The 19943-nt window shown below is 38.1% G+C and overlaps 1 pseudogene; it reads right to left on the reverse strand.

The window, feature by feature from the left end:
• Positions 1 to 16806: 16806 nt before the first annotated feature.
• On the reverse strand, positions 16807 to 17276 carry LOC116556885 (annotated as a pseudogene).
• Between the last annotated feature and the right edge of the window lie 2667 nt (positions 17277 to 19943).

The following is a 19943-nucleotide window of genomic DNA, read 5'->3' on the forward strand; positions in this document are numbered from 1 at the left end:
ACAGCAGCACTTCCCATTCAGGGACTCACTCAGTAACGTCTCTCTGCTCTCGGAAACCACTGCCCTCCCACTCCTCCCCCACTCCAACTTCCCCGCCCCCAGTGCAGCTAGTTCTGGGTTAGGGAAAGGGAGCCCCCAGGCTCTTATGGGGCAGGCCAGCAATAGACAATTGAGTACACTCAATTCTTCTCGGGAGCATACAAAACTGTAAAATCAGCAAAGAACTTGGTTACAGCGTGTTTACGCGCCCACAGAGCTTGCCTGTCCCATCAAAGAGAAGTGTCAGGCTCAAGGCTCCGGTCAACCTGAAAGACACACTCAGAAAACGAGATCCTTTGGAGACCTAGAGGGAAAGTGTAAGAATTCCCCACTGCACCCCCAGGGAACTGCCCGATGGGGAGGCCGGCGTCATAGCACCATCCACAATGACCCTGGTAATAAAGGGCTGGACAGGAAATTCCCCCAGGCAAATCCCTTGTCGGATTCGAAGAGAATCCTTTCCTCTGCCACAAATCTCTCCCCACATAAGTCTAGCTTCTGCTTTCTTCGTCCTTCCTTTCCTTCAGTCTTTCAAAGAATATTTGACAATTTTCCTGAGTAACAGGGACACCTTGGAAGTATCAATCACCTTTCATGCTGTTCAGGAAATAAGACCATGATCTTTGATGAGTTTATGCGATTTTTTTCTTCAGTCAGGCCCACCCCACTGTGTAAACAGCATCAACACACGGAAGCGTCCCCTGCATTGTGTTACAGAAGATTTCCCATAGGACCTTACAGAGCAAAGGGTCAAACAGTTGACACAAAGGATTTCTGTCCCCTTAGAAAAGAGAGACTTTGGATTTTCCTTTTCTTTGAAGTGAGGTATGAGTTTATACATAGAAACAAAATAAATCCAAGGTGCGCATCAGTATAACACTACGGACACCAGAATGGATGGCAAACTTTTCCTTCTATGCAAATATGAAAGTATCCTCACAATTCTTCTCTCTGAAGCCTCTACTTAGAAAATTATATTAAACATAGGGCCTCAGAACAGTAGTGATTAAAGATGAAAGCCAATTTTTCCTCTCAACTCCTTTGATTAGTTTGGTTTAAACTTATGCTTTAAAACTTTTAGTAACCTAGACTCCTGTGCATAGACATTTGTAAGATTTCTTTTATACTTTTGTAATCTGTATGCATTCGGCATAGTCATTGATTTTAAGTGATAAACAAATAGAAGCCTTGTCAGGATACTTTTAATTCTCAAAATGTGCATCTTTCATTTCTTTTGTTATTTATCAGCTCACTGCAGTGAATAATATAACTATCAGTTACATCATTTGGAAATCATTTTTTTTTTCTTGCAGTGAATTAGTTAGTAGATTTGTTTTACTGCCATTCCAAACATTGAAATTCAATTTCATCAAATGTTTAGAATGATAGAGTTGTAGAGAGGATCTGACTTCAACCTTCACGTATAACATACGAGCAAACTAAGGCCCAGAAAGTGACTGTCCCAAGGTCACACAATCAATAGTCTAGTGGTCTTCTCAGTGCTTCTAATAACAACTTTGTATTCAAGATTACTTGATTCAGGAAGAGAGAGAAAAAAATAAAATGAATCTTCGCTGAAATACATACTCCAGACATTAAGGTACACCTTCCTGTGAAACACTTAGACATGTATTTTTATTCTTATTCTTAAATTTGAGTAAATCTAGTTGCATTTCAAAGAGTTCAAATAACCTGCCCAAGGCCATTTGGTAAGTGACAGATCTGCTGGTCTGAAAAGCTTACTATCTATTACCCTTTTATCCCTTTATTATATAGTTAAGTAAAACCTTTCAACAGAAGAGAACTAGAGCAAAACAAGCAACTAATAGCAGATTAATGCCCATTTTTAGGGAAATGTTAATAGTTAACACAGACTATAAATAATGCCATCTGTACATAATGGAACATGATGGAAAGTGATGGGTTAGATACTTTTTACGTCCTGAGATATTTTCATTTATCTTGCCAGGTTTGATTCTCTAATCTTTCAAAATTTATAGTTTCTTTTAATGCCCATAGACATTACAACCCTTGACCAAATAGTTCTACAGGGCAAAGGCACTTTCTCGGGGCTGACTTAAGGAATTTGAATGTGGACAATGTTGAAAAGCTTTATACTGCCTGTCTTTTCTCTTCTTTGGCTTGTAACATTATTATTCAGAAAATTAAATACTTCTTCAGGCTATCAGATAACTAAAATGAAATTACACCCCATGAATATCTTCTTTCCATCTCTAGGGCAGACTTTCCTCTCTAGCTATCTAAAAGAGAAAATGGATAAAAAACAAAAAGGAAAATATACCAGGTATATTTAGATAGAGACTACGTTTGCATTCTTATTTCTATATAACTGTTTTTAAGGACTTTCTTTCATCAAGAGAAAGAAAATGAGAGAGCATTTATTTCTGATTCTCTATTGTCTAACAAAATTATCAGAAGTTTTTGAATGGGAAAATATCTATTTTGCAGATTTTATGACTAAAAGTGTATTTATCCATTACACTCAAGTCTGAATCAAACAGTAATTAAAATTTTATTATGTGTGTCCCCCTTTAAATCATGTCCTTGTACTGGGGATATTCTTTGTGAAAACTCCAATATCCCAGATATAAATAAAGCAAGATCTTCATTCACAATGCTGTGTCTAAAAGAAACCATAAGCTATGTGCCTTGCTTCCTTGCTTTGATCTTGTCTTTGGTAACTTGGCTGAGCTCAGGGGCAGCAAGCCAATGACTTGGAGAGGAAAGGTGTAAATGGTTGATGTGTCTCCAGGGAATTTTATTATCTTCATCTCAACCTCCTTCTGAGGTTCGTTAGGATCACATTTCAGACTTCTCTTTTTTTATTGATCAGGTGAAGTGTTCTTAGACATGGCATCATCTGCTGCTGCTCTAGGGATGTCAAGATTCCAGTATCATTCTAATTCAGAAAACAAAGACTTCAGTTTCAACTCCTTGGTCTGACTGGTCCTAGCCACGATGACGCAAATTATCCTCTCTGGAAGATGCTACACTGCTTCAGATTAAAAATCCACTTTAAATAACTTTCAGAGACCCTAGAAAAAGGAAGCCAATCCTCTAAGATTGTGTCATAAATTTAAAAAAAAAAAAACCCATCAATTAAAGACAGACATTCTATCCAGCGTTTTGAATTCTCTTTGGCTTTCTAGGAAACGCAGAAATATAAGCTCTTTGTTGCATTCTTTTTATTCTTAAAAAAGAAATCTTGCAAAAGGCAAAGTGGTAGTGGCAATCTCATTGTGCTTTAACCTAAAGTATATAAATTACTCTGATAAATTAAACACAGGCAAATTTTCTTAGAAAGCCATAAAACATTAGGTTTTTTCCCAGAAATCAGATACTGAGTTTTTGCTCTCCAACACTCAAATCAAAATGTTACAATAAAATGTTTTAATATTCTTTTTTCTCCTTTGCTATAAATGTCCTGTTCATGGTTGAGCAGATTTTTCTAGAACTTAGCTAAAAGACCATCTACATCATGACAGAACTATGCAAGCCAAAGCCAAGTTCCAACATGGAGTGATGGGAGAGGCCGGGCTGCTGAGAGGAGATGACTTCATTAGTGAGAAGAGAGGCTTTCTGAGTCGGTCCTCAAGGCAGCCAAATGGCTCAGCACATCTGCACTCACCCTGGGAGGCTGCCTGGAGCACAGCATCAAAAACGCTATCTCTTTTATAAAGAAAAAGAAGAAGGCATAAAGAACACAGTCCAGCTAAATTGAATCAAAGACAGTATCACTCTTACTCCCTCCTTAGTCACTTTCTCAAAGTCTTTTTCTTCCCTCCCCACAGTCTGAAAAATATAGGATATTCTTATAAAAGCATTTGTCTGACTGAAGCAAGACAAACTGAAGAGTCTGACTTCTGAACACAAGGAAGCGGTAGTGATCTTAGAATCAATGAGGCAGGTTGGAATACAATGCAGGGCGGTTTCTTAAGAGGCAAAATTTTACAGTTGCTATTTATTTTTAGTGTTACCAGTTTCCATTTATTTAATTAGACTACAGTGGGACCGAGACAAGAAGCATAGTGAAAGCTGCTGCAAATAATGGCATCCTCGTTGTGCAAAGGGTACATGGCATCGTTAATGTCTCTGTGGTGAGCAAAGGTAGAATGCAAGACAGAAAACAAAGAAACCTCTATGTAGTGAGAAAAGCGTTCAGCATGGGTAGCAACCAGCATGTAGAAGCAGCAACCATACATTCCATTTTTATTCTGTTGACAAAAAGAATTGCAGGACTAATTCTTATTCCTAATAAAATATGAGAAATCACATTGAACCCTACAAATTAAAGGAAGTCAAACATTTGTTGTCATGATTCCATAAATAAATAAATAAATTAGAGAAGAATATCTGTAAGACTCGGCAAATAATTATTACAAACAAACTTTCAATTTTTTTATATTTTCTCTCTTCAACAAAAGTTTGTTGAGCATCTTTTATGTGCATGGTTTTAGATGGTAGACATTATTCAAAAAAGTAACAATTGTTTTCCATCCTCAAGGAGTTTATAATCTCTCTAGAAAAAAATTAACTCATAGGAGTATACATCAACTATACAACTGATGTATATAACTATACAGTTGATGTATGTACATCGATGTATATAATTGATGTATATAATGACTAGTGAACTTAGAAGAAAGAATATATAAATATTTTCATCTCCATTGGCTGGTTCAGCTAGACGTCATTTTAAAAAAACATCCCATTGACTACAAATGGATAAAGGGAAGATGTTAGTTCAGCAAATCTATCTCCTTTACTGGAAAATCTTTTTCATGTTCATATTCTATTAACACTGTATCCCAGGCATTAAATTTATTGCATATGACCAAATCATGTTTCTTATTATCTTATAGTGTATTGTTGTTATTTTACCAACATGTTGTTGGCATATATATCTACAAACTATATACACAATATAGTTGGTAAACTAACATAATACCTTTTCCATATTGGTAAAACCCCAACATGTTATCAGGGTTCATTATAAGTGATAAATCAAATATTCATACTATGTGAAAAAAAAAGAAGAATGGTAAAGAAAAACATTGGATGTCATCCTAATAAGAAAAGAAGCTCAGGGAAATTGAACACTCTAAGGATACTAGCATCTCTGACTACTGGGCACCAGTATCAAATGTAGTCACTAGAAAACAAGAGAAAAGAACAATGTGTTAAAAATTCTCCTTCTTAGTTACCATAAACTTAATATAATTTAAAATACAATATCCAATCTGTAGGCTTCCATCAAAAAATAAGTTGAGAATGTGTAATGGCCCACCCTATCCCCATTTCCACAACTCCTTTGCAACTTTTATTTCCTCTTCTCTCTTGCAGCAACTGTCTTCCTCCTGCCTCCTCCTTCACATATCATCTCACAAGGTAACTATCTCAGTTTGGATTCCCACAGCAGCAAACCCTGTGACAAGGATTCAAATACAGGTAGTTCATCTGAGAGATAAGATCAACAACCATCTATAGGGAAGTGGGAAATAAGGCAGGGAAGGAAAGGAGGATGGTGAAAGGTGCATTTCCAGCAGGTTGCCCTCTAGATAAGTGGAGCTTATTCCCATTAGAAATGCTCAGGAGCAGTACAGAACAGACAGGCACCTCAGAAGCATCCCATCCGAGAGGTGAGTGAGCTGAAGTCTTTATACACCTGTTGGTGGAAGGCTTCTCCAACGGGTGTTTGTCCTCTCACATTTCTGCCATATGCACAGGCAGACTGGGCTCTGGTTTATTTCCACAAGGGACCACTGAAAGCAATAAGCTAAAAGATGTAGGTAGGGACTGCAATTAGAACTTGGACCAGCATGCCCAGGAATGACATAGGTGAGGGGCTATGGGTGGAGTACCAATTACATCTGTTATAATTCCCAATATTCTCATCACCACCAAGCCTGGGTAGGGCTGCAGGACCGGCAGTGGCAGCTTTGTTACCTTGGTTGGAGCAGAATAAGATGGTAAGTCTCAGGATATTGGAGAGGTGTGTGAATTCTTCCATCAGCTCCTTCCTCTCTTAGCCCCTTTCCTCTACCAGGATCAATCCTACTGCTACCTTCATATACCCAGGGTTACCTCATTAGCTAGATCCCCAGCCTGAGTCTCAGTGTTTCTTCTCCCTCCCAGAGACCTAGTTTGATTCCCTCTCTTCTCAATTCCTGGGAAGAACTGTCCAGGTAAGGCATGAAAACTATTGTGCTAGGAATCATAAATGAACCTTCAACTCATGGTAGTTAAAGTCCGGAAGTGCTATTTCACCTAGTCCAAAGTCTTCTTACTTCAGAGATATATATATATATATATATATATATATATATATATATATATATATATATATAAAATAAATGTATACATGTATACATTTATTATATATAATAAATATATATAATATATACATAATATATAAATGTAATACATATATACAATAAATGTAAAATGATTACATCAACTGAGAGTGCTCTACGCCTGAGAATTTCATTAGAGAGTAGAGATGACAACAGGAATACCACATACTCTCTGCTTAGAGAAACACTGCAAACTCAGATAATTTACTGAGGCCGTGAGGATATCATAAAAGAGTGAAGTAGAGAGAAGTAAACACTAGAGAATAGTGAGGAGTCTCTTCAACTAGACGGCTCATTACTGCTTAGTTCAGCCAATTGTAACGTGGGGCTGTTTGTCCAGTATTTCCAGGTTTTAAAATGTTAAATGGTTCAGAAAAAATTATTCTGTGGCCTGATTCCCAACCAAGAGATGGCAATTGCAACCCTAAGCTTAAATGATCAAAGGCAAGAAGGATGGGAAGGGAGCAGAAACGGTACTCATTTTGTTCCCTTAATCCACTCTCTCCTTTTCTTCTTCTTATTTTATTTCTTATCACTTAACACTCTTATGAATCCTCAAGAGGCAGTGTGTTCTCCAGAGGCTCGGGAAGGGGAAAAAGCAATGACAGGGAAAGGTCAAGGAAGAAGAAATGGACCAATACACCAGGATTTCTGAAGAAGCAAGGAACGCTGAAACCAAAGTGTAGAAGGCAGACAGGATGCCTAGCTCCCTTTCTTGGTCCTCACCCTGTGCCACCAGCAGCCCAGTTTCCTCTTGAGCCCCTGTTCCAGGGACCAAGAAAGTATCTTTTCCCTTTGCAGTTGAGGAAGGTGAAGCCCTGGCAACCCAAATGGTAAGTGTGGTTGCATTTCCTGAGGGTATCTTAAGCAATAACATGTTAATTCTGTAGTCCTTATGCATATTCTTAACCAATAGACTTCACGTGATTTAATATCTTGAGACAATGTATTCTGAGGTCTAAAAGACCAATTTACCCGCTGTTCCTAAGAACAGGCTGGCACATTAGGTTATAAATGAAATAGAAAAGAATATCTATACACTACAGCAAAGACAGTTGCATTATTGGAGGGAAGTGGGGAGAAGTCAGGAAGGAGGTTTCAAGAATGCACAAACCTGAGGAATGAGCTAAAATTTTAATATAATTGGACAGTGTTTCCTAAGATGAACCAGGGATACCCAATCAAGACTGAAAGTTTGTATGGCAAATGGAAAAACTGGGGAGAGGACAATGTTGGGAACAGATGCAAGGGTGATGTTTGGGAAGCAGTGGGAGGGGGAGTAGGAAAGAGCAGAGCTGAGTAAGGTTATTTTGTAGATCCTACTCAGGGAGTTTTAATAATTAAAACCTGCGAATTTCCTTTCTTTCCAATCACTGACTAAACTGGTATGTCAAATATCTCGTCTGCTGAGATTAAGGTTCTTGAATCTTGGATAGATTCCATATCTATCTGAACACTTTTAATTAATAAATGCCTGTTTTTACAATATAAAATGCTAATCTCATGTACTAATTAAGGCTTTCCCTCTAGCAAAGCTTCTATGCCTATGGCTCAAAGGGGAATAACTGGGCAGGGAAGTCTGCTTTTTTTTTTTTTTTTTTTGAGACGGAGTCTCGCACTGTCACCCATGCTGTAGTGCAGTGGCATGATCTCAGCTCACTGCAAACTCCGCCTTCTGGGTTCAAGCAATTCTCCTGCCTCAGCCTCCCAAGTAGCTGCGCCCACAGGCCTACGCTGCCACAACCAGCTAACTTTTTTGTATTTTTAATAGAGACGGGGGTTTTACCATGTTGGCCCAGATAGTCTCGATCTCCTGACCTCTATTATGTGAAAAATACCATTGGAATTTTGATAGGAATTGTATTGAATCTATAAATCATCTTGGGTAGTATGAGGATCTTAACAATATTGATTCTTTCAATCCACAATCACAGGATATCTTTCTGTGTGTTTTGTTTTCTCTCCTTCTGCTTCTTTTTTCAATGTCTTATAGTTTTTATTGTACAGATTTTTCACCTCCTTGACTTACTTTACTTCTAATTATTTTACCCTTTTTGATGTTTTTATAAATGGAGTCGGTCTTTTAATTTTTTTTCTTAGTTTGTTGTTAATGTATAGAAAGTCAACTAATTCTTTTTTTGGTTTTTGTTTTTATGTGTTTGTTATTGAGATGGAGTCTCCCTCTGTCACTCAGGCTGTGGTACAGTGGTGCAATCTTGGCTCACTGCAACCTCCACCTGCCAGGTTCAAGCAATTCTCCTGCCCTAGCCTCCCAAGTAGCTGGGACTAGTGGTGTGTGCCACCATACCTGGATAATTTTTGTATTTTTAGTAGAGATGAAGTTTTGCCGTGTTGGCCAGGCTGGTCTCGAATTTCTGACCTCAGGTGATCTACCCGCCTCAACCTCCCAAAGTACTGGGATTACAGGTGTGAGCCACCATGGTTGGTCTCAACTGATTTTTGTGTGTTGATTTTGTATACCAAAACTGATTTGCTTATTAGTCCTTATAGTTTTTTTGGTGGAGTCTTTATAGTTTTCTCTGTATAAGAACATATCATCTGCAAACAGACAATTTGTACTTCCTGCCAAATTTGGATATGTTTTATTACTTTGCCTTGTCTAATTGCTCTGGCTAGAATTTGCACCATTTATGTAGAATAAATCAATAAGGAATTGTAGCTTAAGTCCAAAGTTTCCATATAGATTTTGGTCTGGATGATCAATCCTTGCTGAAAGTGAGGTATTAAAATCCTCTATTATCATTGTATTGCTGTCAAGTTCTCCCTTTATATCTATTAATATTTTCATTATATATTAGCTACTCTATTGTTGGGTGCATATATATTTATAATTGTATATGTTTTGATGAATTGACTCTTTTATCATTATGTATTGACTTCCTTTGCCTCTTGACAGTTTTTGATTAAAGTCTACTTTGTCTGCTATAAGTCTAGCTACTCCTACTCTTTTTTGGTTTTCAATTTGCATGGAATATTTTTTACATCCTTTTACTTTCAGTCTATGTCTGTCCTTAAAGCTAAATGAGCCTATTCTAGGCAGCATATAGGTGGGTCTTGTTTGTCTTCTTTAAAAACACAAATCCATTATTCATTCAGACATTCTATGTCTTTTGATTGGAGAATTTAACCCATTTACATTCCAGATCATTATTAATATGGAAGGACTTATGATTACCATTTTAATGATTTTCTGATTTTTTTTTGTAGATATTTTGTTTCTTTGTTCTTTTCCTGGCAGTCTTACTTTTTGATTTGATGTTTTTTGTAGTGATGTGTTTTGATTTATCTTTTGCATATCTATTATTGGTTTTTGCTTTGTGATTACTATGAGACTTACATGCAACATCTGATAGTTATAACAGTCTGTTCTAAGCTATAACAACTTAGATTTGATAGCATATAAAAATTATGCTTTTAGTCCCCCTTCCATTTTGTTTTTGATGTCACAATTCACATCTTTTCATACTGTGTATCTATAAAAATTATGGTAGCTATAGTTATTTTAATAGTTTTGTCTTTTAAACTTTAGGCTACAAATGTAAGTTATTTATACATCACCATTACAGTACAGTATTAGAATATTCTGAATTTGTCCATATACTTACCTTTAGCTTTCATATTTTTTTACATTAATGATTTGTATCATTTCATTTCAGCTTGAAGGATTTCCTTTAGTATTTCTTGTAAGGAAGGTCTAGGGATAATGAGCTCCTTCAGCTTTTCTTTGTCTGGGAAAGTCTTTATCCTTCATTTCTAAAGAAGATTTTGCCACATAAAGTGGCAGTTTTTTTTTTCTTTCAGTGCATTGAAAATATCATCTCACTCTCTCCTGGCCTGTGAGGTTTTTGCTGAGAAGCACACTGATATCCTCATAGTGGTACACTTGTATGTGAGAAACTTCTCTTGCTGCCTTTAAGATTCTCTCTTTGTCTCTGATTTTTGACAGTTTGGTTATAATATGTCTTTCTGAAATCTTCTTTGGGTTAAATGTGATTAGAGCCTTTTGAGCTTCATGTATATATCTTTCCTCAGATTTGAAAAGTTTTTAGCCATTATTTCTTCAAATAAGCTTTCTGTACATTTCTCTTCTCTTGTAGTTCTAAAATTTCTATAATGTGAATATTAGCACTTTTTATGCTGTTCCATAAAAAATTTCTTTATTCCTTTTTATTCTTTTTTTTCCTTTTCTGACTGGATATTTTTAAACGCCTTGCCATTGGATTCACAGATTATTTCCTCTGTTTAAGTCTGCTATTTATACTCTCTGTTACATTTTTTATTTCATTCATTGTATTTTTCAGCTCCAGAATTAATGTTTGGTTCTTTTTTATTACAGTCATGAGCCATGTAACAACATATCAGTCAGTGATGAATTTATATAAAATGGTGGTCTCATAAGATTAAATGGAGCTGCCCTATACTAATGTACCATTTTAAGTATTTTAAACCATATTTTTACTGTTTCTTTTCTATGTTTAGGCACTACCATTGTGTTACAGATGTCTACAGTATTTAGCACAGTAACATGCTATACAGGTTTGTAGCTTAGTAATAATAGGCTATACCATATAGCCTAGGTGTGTAGCAGGCTATACTACCTAGGTTTCCGTAAGCATATTCTATGATGTTTTCACAATGACCAAAAAATCTAATGACACATTTCTCAGAATGTGGTCTTATCATTAAGACTATACATTCATTCATTCATTCATTCATACATACATACATTACATTCATGACTGTATTTCTCTCCATTGAACTTCTCTTTCTGTTCATGTATTGTTTTCCTAACGTCATTAAGTTGTCTATTAGTGTTTTCTTGCTGCTCCCTAATCTGTGTTGAAACAAATGTTTTTTAAATTGCTTGTCAGGCAATTTGTAGGTATGCATTTCTTTGGGATTGGTTACTAGAAAATTATTGTTCCTTTGGTAGTAACATATTTCCTTGGTTTTTCATGTATTCTTGCCTTACATGGGTATCTATGAATTTATGGAGTTTTCACCTTTTCTAGACTTTATGGACTCATTTCAGTGGGAAAAAGACCTTCACCTGTAGGTTGGTGTGAAGGTGCTGGATGGATAGGGTGCAGCAGTTCTGGCTCCATTGAGGGTACAGAGGCATAGTCTTCATGTGATTCTGTCATTTGAGGTGGCATCAGCAAAGATTGCAGGGGTCCTTGGTGACCAAGGCTAAGGATATCCACAGTGGTGTTGAGGGCAGTTGGAATATTTGGTGACAAAGGCTACTGAGATTATTTTGATCTCTACTTTTCCCACAGGGGAATTCATGGCCAAGGGGATCCCTCATGGTAACAAGCCTGGCTTGCACATATGCTCAGGGTGAGGGTGGCACTGGTGTCTGATGTGCACCTTCATGGAATAGCCACAGTGTCAGGGGCTGGAGCTTGTGTACATGTGGAGTGACAGTGGCTCTGGGTTTTGCAGCATGGTCATGCGCAGGTCTACTGCTGCTCCAGGGATCAGGGCACAGATACATCTGCTGTAGTGATCTACTATCTAGAGTCCAGGAGCTCTTGGAGCAGCCACAGAGGCAGGGTCTGGGACAGGTGTGTGCAGAGTGACATTGACTATGGGCTCTAGGGTGTGGGCAGTGGCTTCCGCGTCCGAGGCATAGACCCTCTCAGATGGCAGAGCCAGTCTCCAGAGCACAGATGCACACAGAGTGGCCTCATCTATGAGGCCAAGGGAGGGGCTAGCTTGCAGTAGTAGTGGCTTCAGTGTCTGGGGCAAAGGAATATGTGGTGTGACCACAGAGCAAGGATCTGGAGTGCAGGTGTGCCTGGGGTGGCCACAGCTTAAGGATCTTCAGTACGCACAGGATTGAGAAAGGCAGCATATAGGCACAATAGTGACTCCTTCTTGGGAAGTGTAGGGAGCTCAGCAGTATCTCCCTATCTGGAGGCATTGGCTACTTTAGTTTCACTTTAGTGAAAGCTACTGGTGTCCTCTGTCAAGCGGGTTACAGGGGACCATGGTGGCATCCATTACATGACTGATACTGACAGCCCCCATTCTTCTTCTTTGAACCTAGCCATCTCCAGATGTCCCAAGTATGCCAATCTCTCCAGCTATCACTTCTGTGCAGCTGTTCTCCAGTTTTTGCTCCACTGTGTTGCTGCTAGTTTGTAATTGAAACCCGGGTCCCTTTCAAAGCTATTTTTGTTTGTGAATAGTTGTCTACTTGTTTTTTTTGTGGAGGTAAAAAAACTGGCAACTTCTTTTCTTCCATCTTGCTGATATCCCTCTCCTACGCTTCAACTTCTTTGTTATAAAGTAGCAAAGTGGGGATAAATTAAATGGACAGGATTCTCTTACTTATCTGGCAGTTGTTGTAATCCACTTTAGAATTATAGATGCTTCCCTGGATAACAGTACTCACAGCCAATGCTGCTAGTGTGGCAGACGACCCAATGCTGGTCATCTGGAGAATATACATGTGTACTTTCCTGAAGCCCATAAGACACATCCATGCTATACAAGTTCCTGCCCTAGGAAATGCAACTATGCTTCTTCTTCCTTTATCTTCCACAACTCTACCCCAGCTGACATGCTCCATATCCCCTGCTGCTGTGGTCCCCTACTCCAGTAGTCCACCCTTGGGACAAGAAGAAGGCCACTTTAGCCTAGTTGCTGTCAGTCCAAGTACTACACAAATGTATCTGACCAAGGAATGAGCAGGGCTCTGTCACTTAGCCCATAAAACAAAAAACTCCAATCCTTATACTTGTCAGACCAAGAAGGGGGAGCACAGGCTACCCGTGCTCTCCTTCTAGTCACTTCTCTTCAAATACTTTTGCTTTGTTTCAGGGAGGTGCAAGGACAATTGACAAATTCATTTTCTGAGGAGATATGCTGAGCTCCACTTCTTACATATATCTTCATTATATATGAAGTATTCTCTTGGAAATTCTCCTTCACTTCTCCCATGAGGGAAAGAGAGAAAAGAGGCAGCCTCCTCCACAGAAAAGAATAAAATATGGCAGAAGGCAGTGCAAAATATATTGGCAAGGGAAAAAAACAGGTTATCCAAAAATGCACCAATATATATCTCTTTGGCAATAAAGATTTGCCTGCAATGAAAGAAATTATAAAATCCTCTCCTCCAGTCTCTCCTGCCATAGCTCCTTGGCTTTCTCTCTATGCCCTTGTGTATTTGTGTGCCTATGCTTCAAATCCGTATTAATCAGGACTCTACAGAGGGACAGAACCAATATAATACACACACACACGCACATACACACACACACATATACACACACGTATGTGTGTGTGTGTGCACGCGCGCGTGTGTGTGTGTGTGTGTAAGAAAGCTAAGCAAGCTGAATATCCCCCTTCTTCCACCTGCTTTGTTCTAGTTCACAGGCAGTTCCTAATATGGTTTCAAGTGATGGCATTTAGGCTTCAAGGTGTCAAAACTTGAGTGGCCATAGAGTATGAGAAAGTGGCATAATGGAAAAAATATTAGAACCGAAGTCATAAGAGAGGGTATGACTCTCCACTCTATGATTCACTCATTTTCAACTAAAGTAAACCAATTGAACTGAATTTCTTCATTGACAAAATGGTCTCTTCACCACAGAGTTAATGCCAGTATTTGACAAAATAAGCAGGTGTGCTCGCCTGATCACAAAGATGAAGTCTCACAATAGGCTATCTGTAAGCTGGGGGATGAGAAAAGCCCAGTGTGGCTCTGTCCAAGTTTGAAAGCCTCAAAAACAGGGAATCTGACAATGCAGCCCCAGTCTGAGGCCAAAAGTCAAGAGATTCCCCCAGGAGGTCACTGGGGCAAGTCCCAGAATCCAAAGGCCAAAGATTCTGGAGTCTGATGTCCAGGGGCAGGAGTAGAAAAAAACGCCTCACTCCGGAAGGGACAGAGGAAAAGGAAGCTAACTAAGCAAGCTGAATATCCCCCTCCTTCCACCTGCTTTGTTCTAGCTCACTGGCACAGTTGGATAGTGCCAGCTCCCAATCTGCTGACTCATATGCCAATCTCTCTGTAAACACCCGCACAGGCACACCCAGAAACAATGCTTCACCGGCCATCTAGACTTCCCTCAATCTAGTCACATTGACACCTAATATTAACCATCACATTCACATTTGAAAAAAATTACAGGCATTCTGGTGACAAGGCAATGCCCTACACAAATTCAGGATTTCCTCCAACTCATAGTGTTTTGGCAACTTCACAGAGGTAAGAGAGACCTTGCTACAGTTTGGCGACAGAGGAAGAGAAACACTGCCTCACATTTGGTAGTCCTGAATTGAAAAGCCAGGTGTGTGATCTAGGGAAGCAATGCAAAGGGAATAGGACTCCGAGTGCAGACTTCAGCATGGTAGATAGATTCCTGACATGTCAGCAGTTCCTAATGTGGTTTCAGGTGGAGGAATTTAATAGGTTTTAAGGTGTCAAAATTTGTGTGACCATCGAATATGAGAGAGTGGCTCTATAATTTACTCATTTTCAACTAAAGTAAACCAATTGAACTGAGTTTCTTCACTGACAAAATGCTATCTACACCATAGAGTTAACACGAGTATTTGATGAGATGACAAAATAAATCACCCAAAAATTGGCCAGGGCCACCATGTGTGTGCATATATGTGTGCGTAGTCTGAGTACTACACAAATGTGTGTGGCCAAGGGAATGAGCAGGGCCTGAAAACCCACTCAAGTTCTGCTAGTTCAGGTCATTGGTCCAACACAGGGTTACAATGGACCAGAGGAGGGACCCACTTGTTATACAAACCCACCAAGACTTGCACCCAAGGGACTCTATCTGCCACAGTTGGCATCTCTTTCTAATTTCCATAATACCTACCATGCTCCAGCAGCCACTCAATGAATGAACAGATGGAATATAATCTCATTGCTGGGCTCTGGGTTAGGCTAATCTTTCTGTAGATAGTAGCTTCTAATAAATCCAGTTCAGATTCTGTGAGAGTGAACTGCATAACTCAAGGACCATCTGGCAATTAGACCAGTGCTTCTCAAAGTATATCACTGTGCCACTGTAACACATGTCATGGATTTTGTAACTATGATACTAAAATCACAAGTAACAAAATAATAATAATTTGAATCTCAACAAAATAAAAAAAACTTTTGTGCTTCAAAGGACATCTTCAAGAAAGTGGAAAGACAATCCACAAAATTGGAGAACAATTTTGAAAATTACATATCTGATAAAGACTTGTATCCCAAATATATAAGGAAGTCTACAATTGAATAATGAAAAGACGAACAATCACATTTTTAAATGGGCAACAAATTTGAAAAGAGGTTTTCCCAAAAAGATATACAAATGACCACTAAGCACATGAAAAGGTGCTCAGTATCACCAGCCACTGGGGAAATGCAATTCAAAACCATAGGGAAGCACAACTTCACACCTGCGAGGATGACCAGAATCAAAAGTTAGGTGATAACAAGGGTTGGCGAGAATGTGAGGCAATCAGAATCTTCACACACTTTTGGTAGCAATATAAAATGATGGAGCCACTTTGGAAAACAATCTGGGAATTCCTTAAAGAGTTAAACATAGAGTTATCACTGCACAGTTTTCACAGAGTGTATAACCTCTGTGCTTTGTACATTGCAACCCCAAGTACCGTCCCATTTCTCAGATGACTAAAAATTCCAAGAAGATTAGACCACACATTTAGTAAACAATGGATCCGAGGTCCTGCAAGGATTATAGAACCCAAAAAGAAAAATATACTGGTTTCATTATAAAATGAAATACAGTAACATCTCAACCTTCTTAGGCAAAAGAATTCCTTAAGTATGAGAATCAATCTTTATTAGAAATGAAGTTAGAAATTTAAACAAAAATAGAATTGGGGTTAATTCTCATGTGAAACATTGTTCAACATGCTCAGAGTAACAGGATATCGCCTTAAACCTAATAGCCAAAGCAAAACGCTGTGCACAGGGGTGTTACAAGGCCCTTATGTGTGGGTCTATCATTTGCATGCATTAAGATGGAAATTGAGCATCCATATTTTACTTGCATGTGCCAGTAACGTGATTGCACTTTCCAAGATCCCTTTGTACTCATAATTACTTGATTTGTGAACCAAATGTGTGGTTTGAGGATGGAAATAGATACATAGTAACTCCATTTGGGAGGTCCAATTTTGACAGAAATGACTGAAGACTTTTTTATCAAGAAAGATTAACTATAGAATTTAAATTTACTTTTTAAAATCACTTGATATTTGGAGATCCATTTATTTGAAAGATCAATTTTTATTTTCTGCCCTTAAAATTAGACTTTAATTGGGAGATGCAGTTAAGTGAGTTCTGATATATAATTTGCAGCTTAAATACACAAGTACAGAGTATAGTTTAAAAAAAAATACTGAAAAGAGTTAAAATTTTATTGCAATTTATTTTATTCACAGCCATGAGCAGTTCTAATACAATTACAGGTGAAATTGGGAATTCAGGAATCTCGGTGGCGCTGTTAGTACAGCGAACCTTTTATGTAAAATACGTGCATACTTTTGATAGCACATGTGAAGGTATCTCTCTAAAATTGGCCTCACTGGTTTCATTCTCAGCAAATTGACCCGCTTTTATCATGCCTGATGTTAATGCATGTTCTCTTTTTACAATAAATTCATGGCCATCAGATGATATGCATTTGACATATATGGCATCAGGGCCTTCACAGCCACCATAGGTTTTCTCCTCTCTATCCATTTTGTTCGTATGAAATTCTACCTTGCTTCCCCAGGAACTTTAGTAGTTTCTCATCAGCCTGGCAGCCACCGCAGCTGGGTCCCCGTGTACCGCCACAGCCCCTATTCCAGGGCCGCCCCGCCACTGCCAGCCCACGCCCAGCTGCCTGCTCCCTTGGCTTCCAGGGAAGTTGGAAGAATTACTTCCGCTGGGTCAGACAGCTTTCTGCCACAAAGTATAGTTTTTATCAGTAGGGTATATTATATGAACGCTGCACCTTAAGAAAAATAACATCAAAATTTTACACTTAAAGAATCACAACAAAGTCCTGAATTTATCTGCCAGCTGCTCTAAAACACGGGTACATAATACTAGCAATTGTGAAATTAGATTTTTGCCTCCACAGACCTAAACAATACTTTTCTAAAAACACACTGGGATTCATGGTTTAATTTACAAAAATTGTTCCCTACCTTGAAAAGTCAAATTATTTTCCCTTTGTGCAAAGATGTTCTATAGGTAATAGAACAGTTTTAAAACATGCATTCTTCATTTGTTCAATGTTTCTACCCATATCTAATGCTATATTACTGTAAACAGAACCCTACTATATTACTATATCATATGTTGTGATTAGTAGAGGTGCTTTCAACTACTGTTGCTTGAAAATTAGCTTTGCATTTGAAGGCCGAGGTGGTCTCCAGTTCTCCCTAGGGCTACAAGGGAAGCAGGAAGACTCCTATCCCAGGGTGATGTGGGGCTAGGCTCACGTGACTGCTAGTGGCTAGCATGGGGCAGTACCATTAGCCATCTTGAAATAATGATTCTAGAATGATTTTAACATAAAATGCTGGATATAGTTACATTTAAAAGTTTGTAGTTGTAGTTTTCAAATTTCAAATGGGGTAACTATCATTAGGTTTTTAAAAAGATGTTCTAGTGGTGTAAATACACAAGATTGGCATTAATACCTGCCTTCTATTCTAGTGACAAATCTCATTGTCACATTATCTTCCTGTTACCAAAACCAAAATATTTTATTTTCAGGGAAGTGTTTGATCAAAAGATACAAAAAATGCTAAAATCTCACATGAGCTGTTTAAATGTCTCCCATTCACTCTTCAATATGCTTATGATCGTAATTAAAACAATAATGACAATAATAAAAATAACTGTGCTAATAGCCACCAATCGTGGAGCACCCATTACAGGCCAAGCACAATCTTCATGATAATATTAAAAAAATAGATATAATTATTTAGCTTTATAGAAGAGAAGCTTACGCTCAGAAAAGATGGAAACTGTCTCAAGCAGCTAAAACAGGATTGATTCCTGCTATTTCCATGTAGCATATACCATATACATCTATACGTAGTCTTACATTTCCATGATTTTTGGAGGCAATAAAAGAAAGAGGTAGGGGAGCAGGAAGGGCAGGAGTGAGATTACAACAAGCAAGCTTATATATATCTTCTGAAAGCATGATAGTGTGGGTTGATTGTGATATATTTTGTCCTTCTCAGACCTGCGATGCCCTCTGGTTCAAGTAAAACATACTGTATGAAAGTTGTCACTGAATTTCCCAACAGTAAGTATATTGTAACTTTCCCAGGGACTTGTTACTGTTTCTATAGGGTGCCATTTATTTATTTTTTCTTCTTTGCTAAACTGAAGCTGAACAGAACACAGATGGCTCTGCTCCCACTCCTCTTTCAAAAGGGGAGGGAGAGTGTATGACAAAATTACTTATCACATTTAAGTGGCCTCAGACTTAGTTAAGTGCTCTGTAACTCCTTACCATCCCGGACATTCTGATAAACTGTTCTGGGGACATAGTATTTTGATTTTGATAATTTGGCTGCTACATCATTCAGTTTTACGCAAGAACATGGAAAAATCAATTGATGTTTTTGTTCCATTGGCCTTCCTCAATTAAATGCTTCTTTTTACGATTTTTTTTTTTCTCCACCACGCTTTAAAGTAACACAACACGATAGCTTCAGCCTTGGTATTAGTCCTCACAGATAGAAATGTTCTTGAAATAGGCTCAGTAGAACTTTTTGTAATAACTTTACCCATGTTTCCAGACTCCTATCAGTCCCTGAGGTAGTCATAATAAACACGAGCTGAAACTCCAAAATCTTCAGGAAATTCTAGCCTTTACAAAAAAGAAAACTATCTTTGGAGGTTTCTACAAAGTTAATGCAATGTTTACCAATTGCATCAATAATCTATAAAAGTAAACCTAGGGATTGTTTTAGAAGATAACCAAGAGGCGTCTGATTATTTGCTACTAAGAAGTATAGACCTAAACATTTCCCAACAAAAGTAACACAAGAATAGGAGTCCTTAAGGGAAAAAATGAGCATTAAAAGTTTTCATATTTCAAGTGATCCATTTTCTTAAAGAGAAAGGGGATATAGAAAAGTAGTTTTATGACATTTTTCATACAAGTATGAAAGTTTGTAAAGCATGTTTCATAAGCATTTATTCACTTATTAAAATAGCTTTGAGGTGGTCTTGTTACCATGTAAAATTTAGCTTGCCAAGAAAGCTTACTCCAGACCTAAATTATTTTCATTGTACCAATACACCACTTAGAGATACCAAACACATAGAATCCTAGGTCACACATTGTGACCTGTAGTGTGTATTGCAGCTGAACTTCTCAAGTTCTCTTCATTTGTTATCTCATGGCCACAAAGCACAATGAATTTTATGTTCAAATGCTTCTGGAAATTATAATAGCCTAATGAACTCCCAAAGAACCCTTTTCACTTTCCAGAAACTTCCAACTCAAT

Source organism: Sapajus apella, unplaced genomic scaffold (genome assembly GCF_009761245.1).
Source record: "Sapajus apella isolate SASKATOON/1434 unplaced genomic scaffold, GSC_monkey_1.0 scaffold1, whole genome shotgun sequence".
NCBI lineage: Eukaryota > Metazoa > Chordata > Mammalia > Primates > Cebidae > Sapajus > Sapajus apella.